This window comes from Lolium perenne, chromosome 7, assembly GCF_019359855.2.
Source record: "Lolium perenne isolate Kyuss_39 chromosome 7, Kyuss_2.0, whole genome shotgun sequence".
NCBI lineage: Eukaryota > Viridiplantae > Streptophyta > Magnoliopsida > Poales > Poaceae > Lolium > Lolium perenne.
In genome coordinates this window covers 30175478-30180471 of record NC_067250.2, presented here as the reverse complement: position 1 = coordinate 30180471, position 4994 = coordinate 30175478, and the positions used below count along the sequence as shown (strand labels likewise).

Genomic DNA, 4994 nt, shown 5'->3' with positions numbered 1-4994 from the left:
TGTGGCAAGTTACACCAATGCAATAATATACCTATTTATGCATGCTTAGGGATATCAAAGAAAATGGCTATAGGGTTTAACATTTGCGCAAAACAATATTTTACATTAATAAACCATATGTTAATATTTTCAAAGTTCTAACTCGTCATATCTTTAATAAACAATTTTATCAAGTAATATATGACTAGAGGTCACACAGTCCAACTAGCCAGCGACACACGAACACAGGACTTTCCCCAAAATCCCACCTATGAACGACACACGGACATAGGGTTTGAAATTCAAATTATGTTTAGAAAGACAAAGTTGAGCAGAGACATCTTCAGGTAAAGGTTACTCAGCTTCGCCCGTAACCGTGGGCAGGGCTAATCGATTAGTTCTACACCCTGCAGGGGTTGCACACTTTCACCACATGGCACAATCTGAAGGTTATACCGAGGTCTTTCCCAAATGGCTAACTACTTATTTCCAGGCACGCCCTTTCCAAAATAGACACAAAGTCTCGTACCGATGACGGTCCTTAAGTAGGTTTCCACAAGATAATCAACCAAGCCAGAGCCCATATGACATGTGGTTGCACGAAACAACTGAGCAATTCTAAACATGAATTTGTTCTTTTAGGAGTCCCTGGGCGGCGGACCCAACCAATTTGAGCACACAGCTCCACACGCGATGACCCATCATACCACTCCGTCCAGGATGAAATAATTTTACATTTTAATTTGGTAAACACATTTCTCAAACCATTTCTATTTCGTAAACATTATTTCATTTGAACCCCCCAACGAATTTTATTTTAGCATGACTAAGCATAACTATATAGTTCAAAACTTTACTAGAACTTAATCTAGCATATATTTACCTAAGGTTACAAAGTGGGTGATAATCCCTACGGCTTATTTCTACCATAGGACATAACTATATAAAACATCGCCATTTCTAAAAATACTTGGCTAACAAAATAAAACTATCGCATGCATTCCTACTTTTATAATCAAAATAGCGTAGCAAAAATAAATGGGATAGACATGTAGATGTAACTTGCCTTTTCTTGATGAACTATTAACTCTTTCTTGTCTCCGAAATACTCTCACGATAAATCTCCGTAATATCTATACGCGAAAACAATCGAATAAACTCCAAATCCAAAACATAAGAACCAAAGAGATTTCAAATATTACAAAACGGTAAATATGTTTATAGAATATAATTAATACCATGATTCTATGATACTAATTCGAGTAGTACATGAGTTTGGGCTTAGGAAAAGGAATGGCCGGAAAATGGTTCGCGGGTACGTAGATACAGACAAAATAGCTTTCCAACATAAGTTCAAGCTAAAACAACTTTAATTAGTTTGTAAGGTGAAGTTAGTAAATTTTAAAAGGAAGTATTTTAATTTATGAAGCTATTGCAAAAAGAAATTTTGAATAAAACTGACTAAGATATATGCGTTTGAAGTTTGCCAAAAACTGTACAAATTTTTGTTCGGGCTATCAGTGTCTACTCGTGAAGAGTTACAGGAATCTAGACTAGGCCATCCGTTTTTGATCTGATCTAGGCTGAAACCAAAAACAAAACAAAAGAAACTAAGAAGAAAGGGAATGACGCTGGGTGCTCACGATGTGTGGCCGGCGATGGATTTTGCAGCTTCGGCGAAAACGGAGCTACAAACGTCGAACGGTTTGGACGAGGCTTGGAGGCGGTGCTGGTAGACGTGACAGAGCTCCACCGGTGGTCAGCTCCCGACGAGGTTGGACAGCGAAGAGAGCAACGTCCGCAGCGCCGGCGTGTTTGGCTCCCGTTGCCGCGGATGCTCCCGAGCTCCTATGGAAGAAAGAGGGCATTAGGAAGACGCGGAAGGACACGGAAAAGACCAGGGAGGCGTTAGAACCATTTTCTTTGTCTTTTTTCTTGCACCAGGCTTGCTTTGCTTACCTAGGAAACAAGTCAAAAATAGGTTCGTCAGAATAAGATAGCTGAGTACATACTTTGACTCAGGACCAGGAAAGAAAGGATAGGAAACCTCGAGCAACGGGGGAGGGTATGGAGCTCGTTCACTCGTGAAAAGCATTTCGAATGCAAGCAAGTTTGAAAGATTGCCCTGCTCTTTCTTTTTCTACACAAAAGAGCCCTCAAGGCACTAATGATGGAGGATGTGAACCTAACCTTGACAAGAAATCATCCCCTATAAGAGGAAGAGATGAGCCAGCTTCGTGTCATTTTTGAACACAGCGATCAGCAAGCAGCAAGCGGGGGAGAGTCAAGCAAGTACAACACAGGACTGACGGGGTGGGGCGCGGCGTTAGAACGACGAGACAACCTTTACAGCGACTGAAATCGTCGCCGGCGTCGGAGAAAACGGCGGCGGTTCCTCGACCAAATTCGGGCTACTGGGAGCCCGAGGGGAGATGGAAGTGGGACGTGGTGTTGTGGAGGTCTCGGCGGTCCTATTTATAGGCCAGGAGGTCGAGCGACCGCGCAGGAAAACGCGACGGCGGCCGGCGGAACGACTTGCCGAAATCGCGGCGCGCGGGTGGATTCGGAGGGGATAGGGTCGGCGCGCGCGGGAATAGGGGTGGCGTCGCTTATCCCTCCCTAGGGAAGCTGCACCTAGACGCGAGGGAAAAGCCAGGAGGCGCTGGGTGCATGCGACAGAAAAAGTATAGAAGAGGGGGAAAAAGAAACGAGATGGGAGACGACTGATTCGGTGCAGCCAACGTGGTGCATCGTACGCGTGACTGGAAGTGGCAGTTCACGTGCACGTATGACTTCTACTCTGATTTCTTTCGTGTTGTTTTTTTTTGTTTGTTGTATCTTTTCTTTTTCACTAGAAAAATACATAGGGCTTTTAACATCAAATTGTTTTCTGTAAAAATAATATCAGAAACAAATTCTATAAAATCAAAATAAGTATATAGGGCTAGGGAAACTTGTTTCCAACCCAAATGAAATTTTATAAATACATTTCCTTTGCAAACCTTTGGAAAAGTCATTTCATATCCTCTCTCGAAAAATTTAGAAAAGTTTTAAGAACATCCAATAAATCCAAATGCAATCAAATAAAATCCAATTGGAATGAACATAGAAGTTCGTCACCCTTTGTTCATTGATTTAAACAAGGTTTAGAAGAAAATTCAATTAGCTCTCAAAAAGTTTTAATTTCTTCGAAAATTCTACACACATCAAAGCATTCATTCAATAAAATATTTATTTTATTTAACATTCCAAAATGGTAAATTTTGGGATGTTACTTGACCTTGAAATTCTATGCATGATTTTCATGCTCGTTAGCATTATTTGTGGTATAACACAGTGATTCTTCATGAGAATCTGATCTTCAACCCTGGTGACTTCAATAATGTCAATGGATTTCGTACATTCTTTCAACTAGAGCTAACGGTAGCCACGACTAGTGATGGCAACGCTCTTGTGGAAAGTAGAGGGTATTTTCAATCTTATGAGCATCCATGTGAGGGTGGCAAAAAAGTTGAAGATCAATGTAGATCATGTGCACAACAGAATTATATTTCCCATTGTTTCTTAATCTTGGAGTGTAATTAAGCTCAACCGATTCTAACTCTGCTCTAGGTAGAACCCAGTGTGAACGCTTTAAATCTTTTTCAGAGTGATCCACATGACGAGATGGTAATGTAGAAGAGATATACATGGCTACAACATTTTCCTCTCCTGAGATTGTTGTAGTGGCTCTATCAGTCCAAGGGTTGCAAAGTTTTTTTCATATCTCCAAACAATATTTTTTACATCACTTGACCCCGCTAGGTAATTTCTGCCATCAACGGCTAGTTTGAGAAATTCTTTATTTCTTACTCCGGTCATCTACACAAATCTTAGAACAATTTGATGAGTTACTGTAGATAATATGCATTAGAAAATAATCTATGCTGGTGCCATTTTCCGCACAGTTTTCAGGTAATATTTTCCTTACAATTATAAACTCTGTAGCAATTTCTAGTGCTCACCTACCAGAAACCAACAATACAATGATGGAAAACAATAATTAAATAATTATGAAGCATATTTATATATTACATAATTATTCATTATGTTAGACTAAGAAATAGTGTGATTATATGAATTTCTAAGGTAAAATAATTCTGAGAATAACGTTTTTGTTAGATAATAAGTAAATTATTAAAGGGGATTTTCTATGATCTTCCCCTACTCTGTGAAATAATCTGCATAATAATGGAGAACCTAGGGATTTCCCTGCAAAAGTGGCACCCGATTTCCCTTTTCTCCCGAATTCTCGGGTTCCTGGGCCTCTTCTACGTGGGCTAGCCGTTAGCCTATTCACCGTTAGGCCCCGTTAGGCCGGCCTTTTAATGCCTCATTTTTCTTCCTTTTCTCTGAATTTCGGGCGGCCCAATGGGTGGGTATGCATCCCACCATTTTTTTCTTTTTTAGTTTCTTCCGACTTGTTAACGGGCCAGATCCTTCCCGTATCCTGGCCCAGCTGGGCTCGCGCGTCTAGCCCAAGCGCACGTGCCAATGGTTTCACCTTCGCCGACGGCGGCGGCGGAAGCATAGCGCAGGGACGGTGGCGTCCTCCAGCCGTGCAGCGAGATGGCGGCGGTGGAGCGTGCATGTGTACATGGACGCGGGAACGACGTGCCGGTCGAGCGGCCGTGCGTTCTGGGCGTGGGACGGCGGCGCCTGGGGCCGCAGTAGCATGACGGCGCGGCGGCGGTGCGCAGTGAGAGCGGGCACGAAAGCGGCGGCGCGCGGCGGCGTGCAGACGGCGGTCCGGTCGTGGCGCGTGCGGGATCGTTACGTATTCTCCGTTTCGTGCAATACTTTCATACAAATTTGGTCCAGCCAATCAGAGTGACGGTAGCAATGAAGTATCCATTCTCATATGATATGATTTTTCCCCTTTTGGTCATAGAAGAAGAAAAATCACCCTTTTCATTATGTTTAATCTCACTGAAACTTGACGTCCCCACAGAAATTTTCACGAGCCATTTTCTAAC

At 42.4% G+C, this 4994-nt stretch overlaps 1 long non-coding RNA gene across 1 annotated transcript; it reads right to left on the bottom strand.

Annotated features, from left to right (window-relative positions):
• Window positions 1-501: 501 nt before the first annotated feature.
• On the bottom strand, window positions 502-2444 carry LOC127317956 (uncharacterized). The gene is made up of 3 exons (XR_007861559.2): window positions 2324-2444; window positions 1623-1827; window positions 502-1112 (listed from the first exon to the last, which is right to left on the bottom strand). It is a non-coding gene; the product is annotated as an uncharacterized lncRNA (long non-coding RNA).
• Between the last annotated feature and the right edge of the window lie 2550 nt (window positions 2445-4994).